Raw genomic sequence first — 23896 nt, 5'->3', positions numbered from 1 at the left:
ACACCTTAACTAATTACATTTGCCAAAATCCTATTTCCAGATAGGTCATATTCTGGACATTTGGGTGGACGTGAATTTGGGAGAGAGGAGACCACCATTCAGCCAACTACGGTGGGCTAAGCTGACCATAGCACTGCATTGGGTGTTCTTGGCTACAGGAACTGGGAACTCCCAAGAACCCCATCTCCTGAAATACTGATTTTTCCCTCCAGTCATTCTCCATTTTTTTTTTTAACATTTATTTATTTTTGAGACAGAGAGAGACAGAGCATGAGCAGGGGAGGGTCAGAGAGAGAGGGAGATACAGAATCCAAAACAGGCTCCAGGCTCTGAGCTGTCAGCCCAGAGCCCGATGCGGGGGCTCGAACTCACGGACTGTGAGATCATGACCTGAGCCGAAGTCGGACGCCCAACCGACTGAGCCACCCAGGCGCCCCTCATTCTCCATTTTTGAGTCTCTGCTAGATGCCTGACATTACCCCGGACACAGAAGATAAAGAACTCAACAACTAATGTTCAGATGTGGCTAGGTGCCAGTATTTTAATCACTGAACCCTCTCCCTAATCCTGTCGTTTTATAGATGTTGCAACGGTGGTGGAAGACGGTTTAGGTAACTTTGTCAAAGTCACACAATTAGGAAGTAATTGCTCTCGGGTCTATCTGCTCGAAAAATCAAATGCCTGCCCTTAAAACTATACCACATGGCAGCAAGCATTAATTGTATGCTCACTACAGGCTAGGCCCTAAAATAGACCATAAAGCACAAAGATGAATGAGATCTCAAGACCCTGCCTCTGAGAAGCTCGTGACATACATACCTACTTAAATCAACAGTATTAATGGTACACCATTCCCTCAACAAATAGGCAGTGAAATCCCCACATCTGTTAGGCAGGGTTTTAAGTGCTGGTGAGTGAGTGGTTGACAAATGTGACACATAAGACCCCTTCTTTCTTGGGGCTTACAGCTGGTTGGAGAAAACAGGATAATGAGTACACAAAAGGACACCTGGGTGGCTTAGTCGCTTGAGCATCTGACCCTTGATTTCGGCTCAGGTCTTGATCTCACAGTTCGTGAGAATGAACCTCACTTTGGGCTCTGTGCTGACAGCAAGGAGCCTTCTTGGGATTCTCTCTCTCCCTCTCTCTCTGCCTCTCTCCTGCTGGTGTTGTCTCTCTCTCTCTCAAAAATAGATAAACTTAAAAAAATAAGTATACAAAGAGGAAATAGGATATGTTGACAACATGATAAATATTATAAAGGGAATGAACTGGGAAATCAGTAAGCACTGATTTCAGTGCTTCAGTTCAGAATCACTCCTTCTGGACAAACAGTAATTTGGAAATGACCTTTGAAAGCAGAACCAAGGGTCGGCACTTGAAGTGATAAAGCCTAGTGGTTAGGTTACAAGGCTCTATATAAGCCCCAGCAAAGGCATTTATGACTTGGGTGACACCAGGTGAGTCACTAAAAACCTCATCTGTAGGACAGAGATGACAATAGTCCCGCTTTATAGGGTTGTTTTACAAATTTAGTTAATAGACTTAGACTGCACCTGTACATCGTGAGGGCTCAGCAGAGACTAGAACTCATATTATCACGTAGGAATAAGATTAAAGAAGGGGATGGGGTGATAAGGGATTGTTAAAGCTTTCCTGCCTCCCCCTACCCACAAGTACCACTATGCGTTAAGTGGACCTGCTTCCACAGCATGGGAGCCTGGAACTCACAACAAGCCCACACTCAGCTTAGGGAGACAACGGCAGACCACAGGGGAGGATGCGGTGAGAATCCTGCTTTTGTCCTTACAGTTGAGAGCTTTTAAACCAAGCCCTTCTCTCCTCCTCTGGGCACTGAGACTGTTTCCTACTACATCCACGCTGCTCACTGCCCAGCGGAGCCTTCCCACCCAGTAGCCGGTTCTATGTTGCATACACAGGCATTGTTGGTAACATCTCATCACACATGCAGGGGCACTTTGAATACCGACAGCAGTGACCGGCTGCTGGATACGGCACACAATTGCAGAGCGGATTTCTCTCTCTCCCCCTACGGTGATATGATAGATTTCATTCTGGGAGAGCTCTGTGGGCAAGATTTAAGTATGTTTTTCCCTGCTGTGAGTCTGGAATAAAGTCTTCACAGATTGCCAAAGCAGGTTCAGTGAATCACTCCTGCTTACTGGAGTTCTTCGCTCCTCTGCATGGAGCATACAGCCTGATTTAGTAAATGTCACTCTTGCCTTCCATTCATCACCAGCCTCAGACACACTGCCAGGCGGTGAAACTCCGTTGCAGATGTTGCTATCAGCCCGTTACAGTAGTGAAGAGCCTTTGCCCACAGTGGCTTTTCTAAAGGGAGATGGCTCTTTAGCATGCCAGGGTGACTCTGTGGCCTAAGAACTGATTCCTGAGACCAATACATAAGCATCAGCTCTGGAAAAAGCCTGTTTCAAAGCTGGCTGGAAGTTCCTGTTACCATGTAGAATTTTCTTTTCTGTTGAAGAGGTGGACCATCTGCCTTGTTTGAACAAAATATTGCCAGAGGATAAAAATACTGACTCAGGAATGGTGGGGCTCATGTTTGACTCTCTTGCTTACTGTTTTTGTAGCTTTGGGCAAGTCAGTTCACCTCTCTGATCCACAGTTTGTTTTTCTGTAGAATAGTACTTAATTTGGGGCGGTGGTATGTGGTATAATGTGTGTAAAATATGGGACCTGGAACCTAGTCAACACTCAATAAAAGGTAGTGATTGTTAACACTGCTTTATTACTGCGGGGGTTCATCTTATTATTGATGTTACTTTAAACCAGGCTAATGGTTAGAACTTGGCTTTCCCGGAGAGGTTGGAGAGAGAGAGATTTGTTTTTTCTTCCATCTGGACCAAAATGTCAGGGAGAAATGTACTGGTCGGTTCAGACATTGTGGAGGCTATTCACTGTGCTGTTAAAAAAAGGGAGCACTGGATTTACAGCCACAAAATTTGATGTGGGGCTCAAGCTTCTCCACTAACTACCTGTTGGAATTTAGGCAAGTCACTTAGTCCTTTTGAACTTTCTTTTTCCCTCATGCAGCCTTCAAATGGTTGCCGGAGGATTAATAACAATGTGTCATGCTTATCATTACAGTATCTACTATCTATTGAGTGCAAGGTATAGCTCAGGCATTGTGCTGAGGTTTTTAACAAATGTCAACGTATTTAGTCATCTCAACAATCCTGTGAGATAGATACTATCTCCAGCTTAACGTGACTCTAAAGCCTTATGTTTAACCACTCGTTGCTTGGTTAAAGGAGATCATGTCTTTAGAGATAAAAATTCTCCAGGTCCCTGGGTGGCTCAGTGGGTTCAGCATCCGACTTTGGCTCAGGTCACATCTGGCTCTGAGCTGACAGCTCAGAGCCTGGAGCCCGCTTCAGATTCTGTGTCTCCCTTGATCTCTCTGCCCCTCCCCCACTAGCACTCTGTCTTTCAGAAATAAATAAACCTTAAAAAGTTTTAAAAAAAAGATAAAAATTCTCTTTCTCCAAGTCGTTTTTTCTCAGGAAAAAAAAAAAAAGATTTCTCCAAAGTCTTTTGAGGCCCTGGGTCCCTAATACGACATTTAGGAAATTTTAAATTCTGACCCAGGCCACATTCCCATCCTCATATCCTATAGCTGAGATCCGTGTTCCTTTACTAGAGCCATCATTTTTTTGCCATTTCCCAGAATGCCATTCTCACACAGGCCTCTGAGCCTTTGTGTATCTGTTCCCTCTGACTGTAATGTTCTTCCCTTCAAAACTCTTCTTATTCCCTTAGGATCAAAACAAGTGAACTTTTCTATAACCTGTGACTCTGATCTCTCAGGTAGAGCCGGTCACCATGTCTTTTGTGTTTTCTGGGCACCCTGCATATGACTCTCATATAGCACATATCACTTTGTTCCAGGATTATCTCTGAGAATCTGTGATTATCTCTGTTCAAAAAATTGGTCAGTAAACTTTGAATTCCCAGTATCATACACAGTGCCTGGCACAAAGTAGATGATTAATACATGCTTATGGAATGAATGAATGGAATGTGTCTCGTGGGGATTCCCCCCCCCCCCCCTTTATACCTCGCTGACCTTCCCAACCTCACTTGTGATAGGAGAGAGTTCTTTCAGCTGAGTAATGTGTTAACACTGTAAGGTATGTGAGGACAGGTGATCTGTATTATTTAGAGAAGATTGGTTAGTGTTATAGTTACTCCCTTTTTATGCACAAAATTTAGGCAAATGGGTCTGGTCTGGTCTGGGGTTAGGGAACACTTGCCATTTTATGTATCCCAAGCACACAATTGCCCCCAAATTCCACACAAGAAATGTATCCTGAGACTGTAATCAGTACTGGTGAAAATATTTCCTTTTTTTCTTTTAATGTTTGAGGGAGAGAGAGAGAGAGAGAGAGAGAACCTGAATGGTGGAGGGGCAGAGAGAGAGGGAGACACAGGATCTGAAGCAGGCTCCAGGCTCTGAGCTATCAGCACAGAGCATGACGTGGGGCTTGAACTTACCAAATGCAAGATCATGACCTGAGCTGAAGTCGGATGCTCAACCGACTGAGCCACCCAGGGCCCCCAAGATTTGCGAAATTATGCACCAAGGTGTTAGCAATGTTTTTCTCTGGTGGGTGGAATTATAGGCATAAAACCCCTTTTGTGTAATAAAGATATTCTGAAATTATGTTTACTATTAAAATGTATCTGTATCTATGGCACTATTTGTACGGTTTGTTTCCTAAATGCTCACACTTCCATTACATTAAAATAAAAATTTTCTTCCGAAATGATAGTGAAATGGCTGTAACTGATCAAAGTCTCCTTTCTATTATTTGTGAAAAACTCTTCTGAAAATGACGTCTTTTGGACAATTCAGAATTGGATTTCTGGGGTGAAAAATTATCTTAGTATAGCCAGAAGGAGAGGGTGAATTATAATTGCTTCTTTAAATGGATTTTATGTTGAGAGTTCTAACTGATTGATTTACAGTTGAAATCAGGCTTTCAAAAAATTCCCCAAATAGATCCACAGACCAAAATGGTAAACACATCCACACTCCAGAGATAGTATTATAATGAGACATTTAGAATAGAGATCATAGGAAACCACAATTGCAGGCAAGGTGCCATCTGCAAGGCTAATGTAATTATATAGACCCAATCTCACATAGTTTTTCTCTTCACCAAATTCTTCTGGTGCTGAAGTTCTAGCCCTTGATTATGTGATATCTTATATTCTTCCCTACTCGTTATTTGGAATCAGTTTGTTTCTCTTCATCACATGGTAATTTTCTTAAGTAAGGATATGCCTTATATATTTCTTCCCTAGCAAAAAACAAAACAAAACAAAACAAAACAAAACAAAACAAAAACAGCTAGGGATTCTGAGTAGAGAGTAGTAGATGAGGATCCTTGACCTTGACCTGTTTTTAATATCTCAAAATGTCAACCAGACATGGTATATTTTCCCACCTTAGAACCAGTTAGGGCAACTAAAATGACCATTTTCTTTGCCCTCGCTGGAAATATATATTTCTGTATATATACAGAATGGTAATCTTAGTTATTTCTTGTTTCCTAGATGTGCCAATTGGCTGCTAAGGACATTTCTGGGATGTGTGTGGAGGACCAATGATCAGAGCCCTATAGTTTGATAGTGAAAGAATTGCAAACTGTTGGCCAAGGACATACATGAACACAATGTTAATGTTATATATTATTTGGCTTGGGGTTGGGGAAGCCTATTTCATCAAGATAAGTTATTCACTCTGCTTGACATCAAATCGAGTTGACCGAATAGCAAGTTATTGACTGAGATTTTCAATTCCACTTGTTTGTTTTGAGACAGTAGTTTCCTGTAAGTTGCATTAGAATCACCTAGGGGAACTTTTATATTACAGATTCTTTAGCTTTCCTCTTCTCTATCCCAAGATTCTGATTTGGTAGGTCTGGGGTAAGGCCTGGGAACATGAATTTTTAGCAAGCCCCCAGGTAATTATTATGCACACTTAAATACAGGAATTTCTACTGTAGATCAAAATTAAGTAACTTATGGGGCACCTGGGTGGCTCAGTCGGTTGAGCGTCTGGCTTCGGTTCAGGTCATGATCTCACGGTTCGTGAGTTTGAGCCCCACGTCCGGCTCTGTGCTGACCACTCAGAGCCTGGAGCCTGCTTCAGATTCTGTGTCTCCCTCTCTCTCTGACCCTCCCCTGTTCATGCTCTGTCTCTCTCTGTCTCAAAAATAAATAAACATTGAAATTAAGTAACTTAAAAAAGAGTAGTTAGGTTTAAAGTTTATTTTTAAGTCTATGAAAAAGAAGCCTGCAAGTGACATACCTAGGATAATTGCTAGAATGTTCCAGCTCTTGCCATCTCGTCTTTCTCCCTAATCTTATTCCCAGAGACAGCTTCTGGGTAACATTCCCTAAATGAAATGTGAAGACTGTGTTACCTGCCATGAGATTAATGAAATTCTCTGCTGATAGTATGACTCTTTTCCCCCTGGCTTCAAGGATGTGGAGACTCTAAAGAATGGCTAATATCAAAATGACAAGAAACAACAAGGGTTAGAGAAGATGTGGAAAAAAGGGAACACTGTGCACTGTCAGTGGGAGTGTGAATGGGTGTAGCCACTCTGGAAAACAGTATGAAGTTTCTAAAAAAAACTAAAAATAGAAATACCAGACGATCCAGTCATTCCACTTCTGGGTGTTTACCTGGAAAAAAAAAGGACAATATTAAGAAGCTATATGCACTCCTATATTTATTGCAATATTATTTCTAATAGCCAAGCTATGGAAACCACTTATGTGCCTATCGATAGGTGAACGGATAAAGAAGATGTGGTATATATATATATATATATATACACACACACAATGGAGTATATATATATATATATATACTCAGCCATAAAAATAATGAAATCTTGCCATTCCTGACAACATGGATGAAACTAAAGGGCATTATGCTAAGTGAAATATCAAAGACAATGGGGATGAAAAATACAGCACAGGACATATAATCAATAATATTGCAATAACTGTATGGTGAGAAATGGTAAGTACAATTCATCCTTGTGGGCATTTCATAGTGTATATAAATGTTGAATCAGTATGCCATTCACCTGAAACTAACATAATATTATATGTCAACTATAATTCACTTAAAATTTTTTTAAAAAAGGATATGAAGACTTGAGAGACAAGGGGAAAAAAAGAGAGACAGATGGCTTTAGTGCACATTCATAATTTTGTTTAAAAAAGGTATAATTTGCTTCCAGACTATCTGTGAATAGATACACATTAACCTAATTATTATTCTCCTCTTCTTATAAGATCATGTGTTTTTCCAAAATTATAGGCAAGCCAGACTCTTATCTTTGCTGGGTTTGAATTCAGGATGTTTTCCAGTTTGGAAGCTGAACCCCTAAAAATGTTTCATTTAATTGTAACAATGCAGGGAGATGTCCCACTGCTCTGAAGAAAGTTATAAATAGTTATGTAAATAATCAAAACCAACATACTTTAATATAAATAGAGCCTCACATAAATTGGAGATCAACATGTGGAAATCGACATGAAGGAATATTTGTAGTAAATGAAATTTTCTGTTAGAATGATTACATTTAAAATATTTAAGATTTGGGGCACCTGGGTGGCTCAGTCAGTAGAGTATCCAGCTTTAGCCCAGGTCATGATCTCAGTGTTCTTGAGAACCTCACATCAGGCTAGCTGCTGTCAGCACAGAGCCTGTTCAGATCCTCTGTCCCCCTCTCACTGCCCCTCACCTACTCACACTCTCTCTCAAAAAGTAACATTTGGGGGCACCTGGGTGGCTCAGTCGGTTAAGCATCCGACTTCGGCTCAGGTCATGATCTCACGGTTTGTGAGTTCGAGCCCCGCGTCGGGCTCTGTGCTGACAGCTCAGAGCCTGGAGCCTGTTTCAGATTCTGTGTCTCCCTCTCTCTCTGACCCTCCCCTGTTCATGCTGTGTCTCTCTCTGTCTCAAAAATAAATAAAAACGTTAAAAAAATTAAAAAAATAATAAACATTTAAGAAAAAAAATTTCAAGATTCAATGCTAAGTGATGAAATCAACCCCAAAATATAACTAGCCCGAACCAAATTTGGGAGTCTTTTGTGTTCCTAAATCCAATTCCAGTCTGTGTGTGTGTGTGTGTGGGTGTGGGTGTGGGTGTGGGTGGTGGGGGTAGGTGGGGAGCTTTCTCAAACCAAGAATAAGCAATGCTATGGACATCAGCTGGGTATCCTACAATTCAATTCAATTCTGATACTGTCTACCTGGAGAGAGCACCAGATTCCACACTTGAAGAGTTTAGTCCTTCAGGACCTCCCCGCTCCCTTCAGATGCCAATCACAAGCCTAGGTTGTCACCTGTGCTGCTGACAGAGCTGCTGCAGATTGGAAGTTCCCGTGACCTCCTCAGGTTTGATTAATCCTCTAGAACAGCTCACAGAACTCAAAGAAACATGTTATTTACTAGATCACCAGTTTCTTATACAAAGATGTGACTCCGGAACAGCTAGATGGAAGAGATGCATAGGGCAAGGCACGGGGAAAGAACGGGAGCTTACACGCCCTTTCCAGGCACAGAACTCTCCCTTACCTCCAAGTGTTTACCAACCTGGAAGTTCTCTGAAGCTCATTCTTTTTTCTTTTTTTTTTTCATGCAGGTTTCATTACTTGGGCATGATTAATTGAATCGTTCATTGGTCATTGGTTATTGATCAAATCTCCAGACCCTCTCTCCTCCCGGAAGATCACAGGGTGAGCCTGAAAGTTCCAACCCTCTGACGACAGGGTTGATTCCCCGGGGAACCAGCCCAGGTCCTTGAGTTACCTAGGGTCTTTGCAAAAGTCACCTCATTAACATAACAAAAGACACTTCCGTGGCTCTTATCATAAGAGATTTCAAGGATTTTAGGAGAGGTGCCAGAAATAGGACAGGGACCAAATATATCCAAGCAGTGCCCCCCTTATCCGAGGTTTCCCTTTCCATAGTTTTAGTTACCTGTGGTCGACAGCGGGTTTGGAAGCAGACCATACTCTTTGTGACGAATCGTCGGAAGGTGAATAGAAGCCTAGCGTGATCGTCCTTCTGACGAATCGTCAGCAGGTCAACAGAAACTAATGTTACTTACATACGTCCCGTTGCGTCTGTCATTTCACTTCGCTCCGTCTCGTCGTGTGGGCATTTTACCTTCTCCTGTGGTCGCAAGAAGGGTGAGTACAGTACAGTAAGATATTTTGAGAAAGACCGCATCATTTTTTATTACGGTGTATTGTTATAATTGTTCCATTTTTAGTTCGTATTGTTAATCTCTTGCTGTGCCTCATTTATAAGTTAAACTTTATCATAGGTATGTGTGTATAGGAAAAAAAACATAGTATATATTGGGTTTGGTACTATCTACAGTTTCAGGCATCCCCTGGGAGTCTCGCAATGTAGTCCTTGCGTGTAAGGGGGACTCCTGTGTTTCTTACAAATCGCAATATCACGGGGAGGAATCCAAATTGAAAAATAAATAATGATGGTCATTTTTGTTTATCTTACTAAATTTATTGTAATTTCCCCTTTGTTTTCCAAACTCACTACACAAAGCGCATGATAACTTTTGGATCAGAAAGCAGATTTTTTAAAGACTGTCCGTCTCTACCTTGGGTACTTGCCTAACATTCATTTATCCACTCCCGTAGGAAGGTTTGGATGTTACATAAAGAATACAGATCAATGTTTTGTGAAAGACATGCAGCTTTGGGGTCAAATGAGAGAGAAGCTGGGCCCTGGGGTTGCAAAGGTAGCAAGTGCCTGGTCGATTTGGAGTCACCCGCCCTCTCCCACCATATGAAACATGACCAACAACCTCAGCCCTCTTTCCCACAGAGTCCTGGCATCAAACATCCCAACACCCCACTAGTTACCAGCAATTGATTGGAGATGCACACAGGGAGCCATCTACTCATCTTTGCTGGCTTAATAGAGAGTCCTTGCCCCTAAGGCACTGTATCTAATTGGGAGACATGGCAAACAGGAGATAAAGCAAAGTATAAAGATTAATTCCTAGTCCAAAATAACCAAAGAAGAAATGCCAGAAGGCAGTCCGTGATTAATTGCCAAATGAATCATAGGAGGAGGGCATTTTATTTGGGGATGGTGAGAACAAATATTTTCCAATATGTGCCAACACTGTCTATGTGATGTCAAAATATGTGGAAGAAAAATGTCTCCACCTCCCACTTTGCAGGTCAGATTCTTTTCCACTCCTGGATGGTCACGGCTGACACACACCTAGTTAAACAGTGACCCTGAACGTGTTGGTTTCTCTCTCTGGGTCTTAATTTTCTTTTACTTTAAAGTGAGTGGGGGGGCTCTGCTATGAGAGGTTGTGGCAAATGTGACAATACGTAAATATTTTGAAACCATAGAAGGGCATGACAGTTACCGTCGTAAAACCCCTCCAGAGCTTTTATTTTCAGGAACTCAGTTTATCCCACAGTTCAAATAATGGCCTCCCCTTGTGTCTGCTGTGATAAGGCATCTTTCCCACTCTACTTGGGAAGGTTTGCCAAACAGGTTGTGAGATGGTAATTGAATTTAACCCCCCTTTAGGGTGTCTGTATTGCTTTCACGCCTATGCTTGATAAGAGGTATATAGGCAGATAGTGGTGGTGACAAGGTGGTTACTGAGTGTATGAATTCAAGTTGTGTTGCTTCCCAATAGTGGGGTGGTGGCTACTTCACTTTAATTTGTAAAAGCACGAATTTTGTCATGAGGCTTCACAGCAGCAGAACATTTCGTAGTCTTTTTAGACTGCTTGCCAGCTTGAGGAAGCGTGTGAGGGCAGAGATGCTTATACCATAGAACGGCAGGATAAGGAATGGCATTTTCCAGTGCTGTGCTAGGAGTCCAAAGACTTGGAGATTAGTGCCAACTTGGCTGCTTAGTAGCTGTATGCCTCTGAGTGTTGTGTCTGTTTTTTTTTTTTCCTCTCTGCCAAACTCCCACTTTCTCCTCCTTTTTTTTTTTTTTTTTTTTGAGAGCGAGAGTGCTATTGAATAAGGGGAGAGCGGGCGAGAGGGAGAGAGAGAGGAGCAGGGCTCACTCAAAGTTGGGCTCATGTTTTTACTCAAAGCGGGGCTTGAGCTCACCCAAAGCGGAGCTCAAACTCAACCTGATTTGGGGCTCAAACTCATGAGCTGTGAGATCATGACCTGAGCTGACGTCAGATGCTTAACGACTGAGCCACCCAGGTGCCTCCCACTTTCCCCTTAGGGTAACAGAAACCCATTTATCATGAGTAACTGACCCTTCTCCATTTAATGCACATCCCTAACTGAGGGATGGAATATGAATAGACCTGACCATTAAGAACAACGGTGTTTAGGGGCGCCTGGGTGGCACAGTCGGTTAAGCGTCCGACTTCAGCCAGGTCACGATCTTGCGGTCGGTGAGTTCGAGCCCCGCGTCAGGCTCTGGGCTGATGGCTCAGAGCCTGGAGCCTGTTTCCGATTCTGTGTTTCCCTCTCTCTCTGCCCCTCCCCTGTTCATGCTCTGTCTCTCTGTGTCCCAAAAATAAATAAACGTTGAAAAAAAAAACAACAAAAAAAACAACAGTGTTTGAATGAGAGATGGTCCTGTGACCCAAACTGGGCCAATCAGAGTGAGTCCTGAGACCCTGCTGTAAGTTTTAAGGAAGAAGAATTCTCTTTTCCATGGGAGGCTACTAAACTTACAGATGGCTGCCTTCTTGCTCTGTGGATCACCTGCCTGAGAATGAAGCCAAACCAGAAGAGAAGAGATGTGCAAGAAGAGAAAAACATATCCCAGATAAATAGCGTGTGATCACCTAGACTCATACATTCCTGAATCCAGAAATACCCCACTCAGGACCTCAGGGGCCTGGGCATCAGGATGTTGGCTGATTTGCTTAAGTCTGAATTAGGTTTCTGTCATTTGCAGCCAGAGTTCCTAACTTACTGGGTGGGCATTTCTCCATCAGGGCCTCAACTTTCTTTTCTTTAAAGGGCCAGCTACTTAAAAGAAAACAAAAACTTTATTTTGCCATTTGATTAAAAAAAGAATGTGTGAAAAAAAAGCAGTATATGCTCATTGTAAAGTTCTTATGATATAGGAGAGGTTTATTAGGTTGTGTCCACGTTTATCCGTTAAGTGTTGCTGTATAACCAATTGTACTCAAATCCAGTGGCTTGAAATAGCGTTTGTTATTACTCATGACTCAAATGTTGAGTTTGTTCTGCCGACGTGACCCAAACTTAGGGGATCCCTCTGGAGGTCGCTTACATGTCTAAGGTCAGCTGGTGTACTCACATAGCCTCATCTGTAAATCTGGTGAGGCTGGCTGTCAGGTAGGGCAGTGGTGTGTTTGGGCTGTTTCTCTTATCACACAGCAGGCTGGTCTGGGGCTTATTCTCGTAGTGGCTGAGCAGGGCCTAGAAGAGTAAGTGGAAGCCTTCTGAGGCCTAGGTTTTTCACTGTCAGAACTTTCCTCCTGCTGCTTCTGTTGGCCAGAGCAAGTCACAATGCCAGCAAAGATTCAGGGGAAGGAGAAACCGATCCACATTTTGGTGGGAGGAGTTGCAAAATCACATTGCAGGCGGCATACCCACAGGAAGGGGGAATAATAGGTCCTGTTTTTATAATCACTACTTAAATGCAGTGAAATAATCACTGTTAATATTGTAAAGTACTTTGCTTGATTTATACTCAGAATACATATCTTCTATTTCTTTTTATTTTGGAGAATACATATTTTCCGGAAAACGTTTCGTTTCATTTTTGGTGGTTGCTTATGAAAAATCGATACTTATGTATTGTCCTGCAACTTACTGTTTTCAATTTGACAGTTTATCTTGAACATATTTTTATGTCTCTGCATATTAACCTCTTCTATAGAGATTGAATGTAGATCATTTTCTTAGCTCTGACTTTCTGAGAGTCTGGGATTTTGTGACTCATTATGAATCAAATTTCCCCAGTCCTCAAGCTAATTTCTTCAAAGTGGCACAAGAACTGTTGGAATCCCAACAGCTGAAAAGTTGAGCCTATAATCCTGGCTGAGAATATGTGTCAACTTTGAGTGTTCAGTGATTTCACCCTTGCTGGTTAGCAAATTACTTATCATTATTATTACGAATTTTTGTAATGGTAATTACAAGATTGTCTCTATTGAAATTCTAGCAAATGACTCTCATTAGCCCATGGAAGTATATGCTCATTGTTCTGGATATAGTTGTCTTCTGGTTTTCACCAATTTAGCAAATGCTAAATAAAATTGGAAGACAGAGTAAGCTATGAGAAAGGGAGTCCCATTATGGTAAGTGAAATGCTTGCCATGTTGATTCCACGGTATCAAGTTAAAGAGCAATGATGGACTGAGGATTATTGGGCTCTGGCTCTTTGGTTTTGAGAAGTCATGAAGTCTTGAGAGCTGCTCACAGTTCTTCAAAGCATGCCCTCATAGTTCCTAAGTACCCTCAGCCGGAAGACAGCTTATACTGTAGTATCCGACTTTGGAAACCTGAACAGATTTCTTTTGTGTTATGATTAAGATCTTTTGGGAAATTTTAGCTAATAGATGTTAGCTAAAGAATGTCAAGGCAGTTATGGATCCTATGGTAAGTGATTCATCACTGAAATAGCTGCTTTCAATCTTTTTTTCCTTTAGCATAACCAACATGTAAGCATCAGTTACACTGACAGAATTGATCGAACCTATGTCATATGGCTAAGAGTAAGTGGACTTCTGTATCTATTATAAGGCAGAATTTTTCCCTCTATTCTTTCATTTATTCATTCAAAAATATTTATTGATCATCTACGGTTTGCTATGGGAATATAAAGATGAATACCACAGTTTTTGTCCTCAAAGTCTTCCATTTTAGTAAAGAGAAATTGATACCTATAATGTGATTTAAAGAGTTCCATGGACAAGAAGTAATATTATGGTATAAAAGAAATTTGAGATGACTTAGAAAGATACCTAAAAATAATATAATATATAATATAATAGCTTATGTAATATTTCTTTCAGTCAGGTTTCTTCAGAGAAACAGAACTAATAGAAGAATATCTATCTACCATCTATCTGTTATCTTCTGTTAGGGGGGAGAGAGAGAGAGTCGGGGGGGGGAGAGAGAGAGAGAGAGAGAGAGAGAGAGAGAGAGAGAGGTGGATGGATTTATTTTAAGGAAATGGCTTCCAAGATTTTGGAGGCTAGAAAGTCCAAAATCTGCAGGGCAGGCTGGCAGGCTAGAGACTCAGGGAAAGTTCAAGTCCAAAGGCAATCTGATGGCAGAATTTCTTGTTCCTCTGAGAACTCCAATCTTGTTTTCTTAAAGCCTTCAAATGATTGGATGAGACTTACCCACATAATGGACAGTAGTCTGCTTTACTCGGTCTACTGATTTAAATGATAATCACATGTAAAAAAAATACCTTTACAACAACATCTGGGCTAGCATTCGACCCAAGTTGACATATAAAATTAACCATCACAATCTACCCCTTGTTAATTTGTACCTATACACATTTCCTTAACCCATAGTTAATTTCCAAATAAAGACAATAACAAGGACATACTCATATCTAACATACATGTATCCTTCTTATATCTTAAAAAGCACCAATCCTTGGGCAATGTCTACTCTTCTCCTTGATATGTAACTTAAATATTATGATGTAAAGTTAACAATACTTAAGTACTATGATGTAATGTTAAACCATCTTAGGGTATATGATATGGGAATAAGAGAAGGAAGAAAAAGATATTTGTTTGATATATACACATACAATTGTTACAAAATGATTAAGTACTAATGACAATTATGGTTTCTGTTTATTTAACTAGCCTTATAGTCATAACTGATATTTATGACTATCATCTACCACTACGCATTTTGTATTCATTTTGTTCCCATCAGGCATCTCAGCTGTTTGTGGTTCTTGTTTTTCTTTTTTAATTTCTGAAAGAGAGAGAAGGGGACAAGGGAAGAGGGAGAAAGAGAGAGACAGAGAAAGAGAGAGAGAGTGTTAAGCAGGCTCCATACTCAGTGCAGAGCCCAATGCGGGGCTCCATCCCATGACCCTGGGATCATGACTTGAGTCAAAATCAAGAGTGTGATACTCAGCTGAGCCACCCAGGTGCCCCTGAGCTGGTTGTGGTTCTTTACATTGTGTGGTGACCCAACCATTCATTCTTGAAGAGACGGGGCTTTAGTAGTCCTGCCTAATTTTATTTGTTATAGTTTTCCATTGACTTTAATCCCAAAGCAAGAGAGTACTATGGGACACCCTAAAGGATCTCCTATATTCCATACACACTCTTCCTAACCTCCATGTGGAGTGTGATCTGGTTTTCCCTTGGTGATTAGGATCAGTCGCCCCAGCCACCATACTAACTCCCTTCTTTCCTTGTTAATTTGGAGGCATGAGGAACCCAAAGTGGTAGGGTGGCAGTCTTAACTTCCAATTAATGGAATTATTGTTGTGTTTTCTGGTGAAAGCATTCCTCCCCCTGGAACTAGGACCTCTAGTTCCACAGAGGATAAGGTTTCAGGGTTAGGAAGCCCCAAATTTTGTAAGGATCACTAAGGATATTTGCTAGTAGATCGCCCCTTGATTCCTGGAATCATCAATCTTGGCTATGGAAGAAAGAGCACCATATATTAGATGCTAATTCAGAGCATATATAGCCTCCTAGAGAACCTCGTCTCAGCTCTGCAAGGCTTTGCTCCCTAGCTAGCATTATAATTGAGTCTTAGAAAGATCATTCCACCAGTCTGACAAGCTTGCCACTGCAGAATACTGGGTAACATGCTAAAACCAGTAAATTCCATAATCATAGGCCCATTGCTGCACTTCATTTTCTATGAAGTGAGTTCCTTGATCAGAAGCACTTTTGTGTGGAATACCATGAATGTGGTTAAGGTATTCTGTAAGTCCACAGATGGTAGTTTTGGCAGAAGCATTGAGTGCAAGGAAGGCAAATCTATATCTAGTGTAAGTGTCTATTCCAGTAAAAACAAAATGCTGCCTCTTTCCTGATGGAAGCAGTCCAGTGTAATCAGCCTGCCACCAGGTAACTGCTGATCACCTGGAGAATGCTGCTAATCAGGAACTCAGTTCTGGTCTCTGCTGCTGAGAGAGGTTAGGAGAGGTTAAGGTCACATAGCTAATAAGGAAATGCAACTCCAAAGTCTGTGTCTTAACTGGTGTACTCTGTCTGGCTTGTGGCAATGAGAAATGGCCCCAACGTGAGCACAAAGTAAAATAGTTTTCAGAAAAACCCTGGGGTTTAGGATGAAGTACCTAATTAAACTCACAAGACCTAACTTTGATTACAAGTTAGCTAGTAACTTTTTATATGAGTAGCTCCCTTTATCCTTCTGTGCATAATTTGTAAAATGATCCTATTAACCCAACTCGTGAGTCTTCAAATGATGTTCATAATGTTTGGTTGTTCCAAGGTTCTAGCAGTGAGAGGGCAAATGGGTGGCTTCTGCGTAGCTCCTCACTGCCATCTTTTCTTTAGCCAGAGAATCTTAACTTTCAACAGTTTCATCTGTAGGAGACTGAAGATCACTGGAACCGAAGATCATATATCTTCTGTCTTCAATACTATAGCAGCGTGATACTGAGATTCAGCCAACATTTACTATACCAGAAGTTCTTCTACTTATGAGCTTTAAACCTAAAACTTGTTTTCAGTTATGTATTGTTTAGTGGATTAACACATCCATGTGTTATTTGTTATGATTTTTCTTAGTTGGACAAGTGGTTCTTTCGCTCCACATGGTATTGGCTTGGATAGCTCATGAAGTTTCATTCAACTAATGACTGAGCTGTAAGGCTCCAGAAGTCCCGTTTCACATGTCTGAGGTCTCAGCACTGGCAGATAGTTAGGAAACCTTGATTCTTTACCTCGTGTCTTTTCATACTCCGTGGCCTCTACGTGAGGCGTCTCCCAACACAGGCTAGCCTGGACTTAGGTAGCATGGTGGCTTCTTTTACTTGTCATTTATGCTATATTTGATTGGTCAGTGCATGTTGCAATGACAGTCCAGGTTTGAAGGGAAGAGAAATAGGGACGCTTGGGTGGCTCAGGTGGTTGAGCGTCTGGCTTCCACTCAAGTCATGATCTCATGGTTTGTGAGTTCGAGCCCCACGTTGGGCTCTGTGCTGACAGCTCAGAGCCTGGAGCCTGTTTCAGATTTTGTGTCTCCCTCTCTCTCTGCTCCCCACCTGCTCATGCTCTGTCTCTCTCTGTCTGTCTCAAAAATAAATAAACATTAAAAATTTTTTTAAAAAATAAAGGGAAAAGAAATAGATTTCCACCTCTGATAGTAGGAGCTATGTGTACATACAGGAAGGAGAAATTATTGGCTTGTTTTTGGTTTCATTGATTTTCTTTACTGGTTTTCTATTCTTTATTTCATTAATTTCTGCTCTGATCTTTATTATTTCCTAACGTCTACTTGTTTTGTGTTAGTTTACTCTTATTTCTTCTCTCAGTGTCTTACGTCTTAAGGTAGAAGGTGATGTTATCAATTTCTTTTTCTTTCTCTTTCTCTTTCTTTCTTTCTTTCTTTCTTTCTTTCTTTCTTTCTGAGAGAGTGCACACACACAAGCAGGAGAGAGGGACAGAGAGAGAGAGAGAGAGAGAGAGAGAGAGAGAGAGAGAGTGAAAGCGAATCCTAGGTGGGCTCCATGGTCCTGCTCAGCACAGAGCACAATGCAGGGCTTGATCCCTCAACCCTGGGATCATGACCTGAGTTGAAATCAAGAGTTGGATGCCAACCAACTGAATCACGCAGGCACCCCAGATCTTCCTTATTTTTAAATATAGTCATTTATAGCTATAAATTTCTCTTTAAACACTCTTTAGCTGCATACCATGAGTTTTGGTATCATGTCTTATTTTCACTCAACACAAAGTGTTTTCTTTCATTTGTGATTTCTTCTTTGATCCATTCATTATTTAGGAGTGGGTTGTTTAATTTTAACATACTTTTGACTTTCCACAGTTTCTTTTATTGACTGATTTATAATTCAGTTGTGGTAAAACAACATACTATGTATTATTTCAGTTATTTTGAATATATTGAGGGTTGTTTTGTGGCCTAGCATATGATCTGTTCTTTCAAGTGAGTTCCTTATGAATAATGTGTCTTCTCTGTTGTTTGTTGGAGCATTTTACATATGTCTTTTAGGTCTACCTGGTTTACCTTGTTCAAGTCTTCTCTTAACTTATTCATATCATAGTTATATGTATTATTGAAGGTAAAGGATTGCAGTCCCAGCTGTTAATGTCGAATTGTTTATTTCTTCTGCAATTCTGTCAGTTTTGCTTCCTGTATTTTGGAGCCCTGTTGTTAGGTGCATAGATGTTTATAACTGTTGTATCTTCCTGACTGACTGACTCTTTACCACTATGAAGTGTCCATATTTATCTCTAGCAACATTTTTTTTTGTTTTAAAATATATTTTGTTTAATATTAGTGTAACTACTTCAGCTTTTTTGTTATTGCTATTTACATGGCATATATTTTCCCCATCCTTTTACTTTCTGTATAGTTGTGTCTTTGGATTTAAAGTGTGTATACTATAGTTGGATCTCTACCTTTTAATTGGGTTTCTTAATCCATCACATTTGATGTTATTACTATATAATGGGATTTATGTGTGCCATTTTACTTTCTGTTTTCTACATAATACATGTCTTATGTGCTTCCCTATCCTTCCTTTGTTTCTTCCTTATGCATTAAGTGAGTATTTTCTAGTGAAACATGTAACTTCCTTTAATGATCTTTTCACTATATATTTTTGGGTATTTTCTTGGTGATTGCTTTAGGGCTGACCAAATACATATGAATTTATCAGAATCAACTTTAGATTTGTTACAAATGTAATTCTGGTATGATACAGACATTATTCCTATGTAGCTGTATTCCATTTTCACCTGTTTATGTTATTATTGTTACATATATAACATCTATACATGTTATAAACTCAATAATACATTATCATAATTATTGCTTTATATAATTTTAAATCTATAAGCAAACTTGAGAGGAAAAAGGAGACAAGTATATATTTATAGAGTTTGTTATATTAACCTTCCTATTTACATTTTATAGTTCTTTTCATTTCTGTGAATTCAAGTTACCATCTGGTGTGATTTCTTTACTCCAGTACAGCTTTGCTCCGACCTACCACCTTTGTGATGTTATTGTCAAATATTCTACACTTCTATGTGTTATAGGCCTAACTATACAAGTATATGCACCTTTTTTTTATACAGCTGCTTATTAAATTAGTTAACAGAAGAAAGTAAATGAAATAATCCTTTATACTGTCTTTTATGACTACACATACCTTTGCTGGTACATATTGTGTGTGTGTGTGTGTGTGTGTGTGTGTGTGTGTGTGTGTGTGTGTATGGATTTCAGTTACCATCTGGGAATATTTTCTTTCAGGCTAATGAACTTCCTTTAGTTTTCTGATAAGGTGATTAATGACAATTTTTGTAGACAATCTATCTCAAATTATTATAGAATTCAGCAAAGCCATGTGCTGGACCAGAAGCACATCAGCTGTACCTATCACCAACAGATGGCATTAGAGTTTGCATCAGTAGAATCACAAATGCTCTTATGATCATATTGGTTGGAGCTTTAAGTTTAAGTAGAGGCCCTTCAATAACGCTGGCCAGTGTGCTAAGCAAGCCTTCTGGGGAGGGATCCCAGGAAGGTCAAAGAAGGGCAAGCTCCCAGGCATGGGCTAGGGCTTTGTAGTGGTCAAAAGTGGCTGCCTTGGTTGGTATGATTCACAAAACAGAGGATAGGAGGCTTCTAGCTTTGGCTTCTTTCTAAGACAAAGAAAATATTCTCAATTATGCTGTGGCAGCTTGAAAATGGGTCATATCTACAGTCTTAGCTATTTTGTGGTGACCCTGTAATCTAAACCAGCTCCTTCCTCTCTATTCAATTTGGAAAAATCATTAAAACGAAACAAGATCCCAATTAGGAAAGACATACACATAATAGATAATTACTGTTTTTTCAAAAAATGAGTATCTTTGGATATACCTGGATTGGGAGAAGCAGTGCCAAACACCATGGGCTAGGTACCATGCTTGACATCATCAGCAGTTTCTCTCTAATGCTTCATGAAAACAACCCTGTGAGTCAGATGCTATTATCTCCTGTCTATAGAAGCAGAATCTGGAGCTCTGAGAGTTTAAGTAACACATCTAGTGAGTGGAAGAGAGTTGAAATTCAGGTCTTTGTGTCCCAAGTCTTATGGCAGTTTTGAGGGTCAAAATGGTAAATTTGAGGTGTTGAGAGCACTTTTTAGTTCTTCTGCTTTAGCTTGGACCATTTTTGTTAACATCCCACCCTTCCCCATTCTGCCTGTACCCAGTTTATGGTCCGTGGTTTGCTCTGTTTTATGTGTAGACTGATATCCTAACTAATTATACATTCTATTTGATGGTTCAGTCGTTTGGAAATTTTAGTATATATTTTTTTCTGTCCTTTTTACTGATAGGAATAAATTTGTGGTGCACATTTGCCTTCTAAATAGTAAAAAGTTAGACTGGGGTTTGTTGATGTGTCAAGTTGACTTGCAGGTTGTGACACCTTGAACATTCTCATGAGATTATTGTAATCAAAGCTGATTAGATTGCTGGATGGTGGGTAAAAAATACTGGCCTGGCTGTCATGCCATCTTATTGCATCACTCTGTCTACCATAAACCAGTTAACTGACTGTAGACAAGTTATTTTGTCTTGCTGGACTTTAATTCTGTTAAACTAAGGGGTTGTATCTGATACTCTTAAGGTTCTTTGAATTTAGGACTAGGACTTTGCTATGGCCTCATTAGACCATTAGCTATGGCTCCCATCAGAGGTTAGGAGAAAAATAACTCCGAAGGCCTAAGAGCTGATGTTTTCCTTGTCCCTCCATCATTCTAGCTGCAGGGCACACAAGGCAATTGCCCAGCTGTTGGCTCATCCAAGCTCTTTCCCACGCAACCTGTACAGTTCCATTTGAAATCTCATGCCTTGTTAACTTCTGAGATTTTTTGGTTTCTGAATGCAGAGACTCACTTCCCACAATCTTAGTACCACCAGTATAATGATGGTACTTGTTGCCTTGTATTGAGCCCTACTATATTCCAGTGTTATGCTATGTTTTGAACACCTACTATAGGAACTGTTTAAAGCACTTTCCGTAGATTATCTCATCTAACAATCGCAACCTGTCAGTAAAGTGGATTCATGATTATCCCCAATGTGTTAAGATGAAGAAAATGAAGACCAGAGAGAGAGTAAGAAGCAGAACTAGGTTTAGAACTCAGGCTCTCTGACACCAGAACCTGTATTTTCACTACCAGCCTGTGTCCTGTGGGAAGTGAAAGATCTCAGTACAATTAACCTGAAAGGGGATTCTGGGCATGTGGTACATCTTTTTAAACTGTATGTCTGCTTCCCAGCGGGAGAGGAATGGAATGAATATTTGGAGATAACCAGAATGTGTAATCTTAGGCTTTAGATAAAATTACTAAAAATAATTTAAGACCAGATAGGAAGTTCTCAGTAGTTCATAACTAAGAACCACCTATCAAGGTAGGGAGCTAGAAGAAAGAAAGGCAAGTATGGTGTTACCCTGGGTAGATGGAAAGGACAGGACCCTTCCATTCAAGTTGGATGATACAAGAATAAAGACCAATAAGCCAAGTGTTTGGGTATCATGTCCCCTATCACAATTGCATCTAATGGAATTATAGACTCAAGCAAACCACTTCAAAATGGCTTCTACCTTGGCATTCATGGAGATGTACGCCTATGGCATCAGTCATCTAGCCATAAGACCAAAGAACTGTTCTAACCAGTGTGGCCTCCCACCCATGTGAGGTGCCTTTTGTGGACAACACTGGGTGAGACTACAGAGTGGAGACAGTTGTCCTTTCTGACCTTGCTTTTATTCTTTGGGTCAAAGGTCGTAGGTGGAGAAAGGAACATCCAGGCTACTTCTCACGGAAAACTCATGTCTTAGTCTTTGTGCTCAGATTGTTCATTATCAGCTTGGGAAGGGACATCACTAGGGTTTATAAGGTCAGAACCAACTATACAGTATCAATTACTATATTGGTATTTTGGTGGTGGGCAACACTTTTGTAGTTAAGCTTTCTGCTGACTTGCACTGTTTCTCTGTAGATCACTTATCTTGGTTTAATAAGTAGATGGCAGGTTATTTTGTGTGTTCTTGAATGAATTTGACATGTACACAACTTGAATCAAGCTGAGAAAATTCCCTGTTGCTGCTTTACTCTTTTACCTCAACTTTGGCCTTCCCACACAGGAAACACGCTCACAAGAACGATCTTCAGGCTATCTGCTAATGCTGTTGTTCTTCAAGGGCAGTCTAACGTTGCCTTTACGTAGGTGGGAAAATGGAGACACTTATTCAAGAATAAGTAGCAAACGTGTGAAATCTAGAATGTACCCCTCTATGTAGGGGAAAGTTACTAAATAATGAATAATAATTCCTTTTACATAATACAAATACGATACAAATATACATAATACAAATTACAAAAATAGTAATTCTTTTTTTAAAAAAAAAGTGCAATTGGGGCACCTGGGTGGCTCAGTCAGTTAAGCATCCGACTTTGACTCAGGTCATGATCTCACCATTCATGGGTTCGAGCCCCGCATCAGGCTCTGTGCTGACAGCTGGAACATGGAGCCTGCTTCAGTTTCTGTGTCCCCTTCTCTCTCTGCCCCTTCCCTGCTTGTGCTCTGTCTCTGTCTCTCTCAAAAATAAACCTTAAAAAAATAAAAAAAAGCGCAACTATTTCCAAAATAAAGCACTCTGGAGTCTAAAATCTCTTTTAAGCCTCTACATCAATGATTTTTATGCAAATTATTTCATTGTTTTTCTTGTGCCAAATGCAAGTAATGATAGTCCTTTTAAAAAGCTTAACAAAGAGCTGTTCTAATGGTGTCAATTTGGTTTTACAGAATCATTTAGCTGGAGGAACCTATTTACAATAGCCAAACAGGATTTTATGGAGTAATTAGTGGCTAGAAAGAAAGAGGAACAAACATTTTCTTGAAATAAGGGGATCTCAAATGCCTTTGATAAGCAGATAGCTTGTGATGTTCTTCCATTTCCATCAGATTCATCCACTCTGAACTCTAGCTACCATTCCTACAGACCCAAAGTGCACCTTTGTTCCCAAGCATTGGGGCCAGTGAGAGTGACTTCTGTGGCTTGGATCAGAAGAACTTGATCCAAAGCCAGTCTTCCTTTAGACCAAGAAAATTTTGATTCTGGCATATGTAAGGCTTGGAGAAGGTCTGGTACCATCATAAGGACCATCCACCATTCCCACTCTTCAACCATTTAACAAGTTAAAAGTAAATGAGGTAAATCTAGTTTTCATTTTCTAATACTACTGTTGACTACAATCCTGTAATATATAGAAATTCTCGAGCAGTCTAGGTTTGGGAAAACCCCTCCCTTCAATTCCCTAAAAGGATTTCTCTGCCACCATTGATTTCTGTACCAAGAACTCTATCCTAAGACACTTGTGGCTTTAAGTTTGGCTTATGAAGATGAAGTGAGAATAGCCCTGCAGGGATACTTTGACAGCTTCTAAAATGGCTCGCAATGTTCCCTGCCTCCTGGTATTCATGCCCTTGTGCAAGACTGTGCTGAACCTACTGACATGCTTTTTAGAGTAGAATAGGGCAGAGTGATGGGGTGTCACTGCTGGGATTAGATTTTAAAAGACTAATTTCTGTCTTGCTCTTACTCTCTGTCT

At 40.4% G+C, this 23896-nt stretch overlaps 1 long non-coding RNA gene across 1 annotated transcript in view; it reads left to right on the top strand.

Annotated features, from left to right (window-relative positions):
• The first annotated feature begins 9211 nt into the window (after positions 1-9211).
• The window catches only part of LOC125161159 (uncharacterized), a 143562-nt gene continuing 128877 nt past the window's right edge, over positions 9212-23896 (top strand). The window contains exon 1 of the long non-coding RNA XR_007150487.1: positions 9212-9266. This is a non-coding gene — a long non-coding RNA (uncharacterized LOC125161159). The remainder of the gene's footprint in view (positions 9267-23896) is intronic.

The sequence above is a fragment of the Prionailurus viverrinus genome, chromosome A2, assembly GCF_022837055.1.
Source record: "Prionailurus viverrinus isolate Anna chromosome A2, UM_Priviv_1.0, whole genome shotgun sequence".
NCBI lineage: Eukaryota > Metazoa > Chordata > Mammalia > Carnivora > Felidae > Prionailurus > Prionailurus viverrinus.
This window is presented reverse-complemented; position numbering and strand designations above follow the sequence as displayed.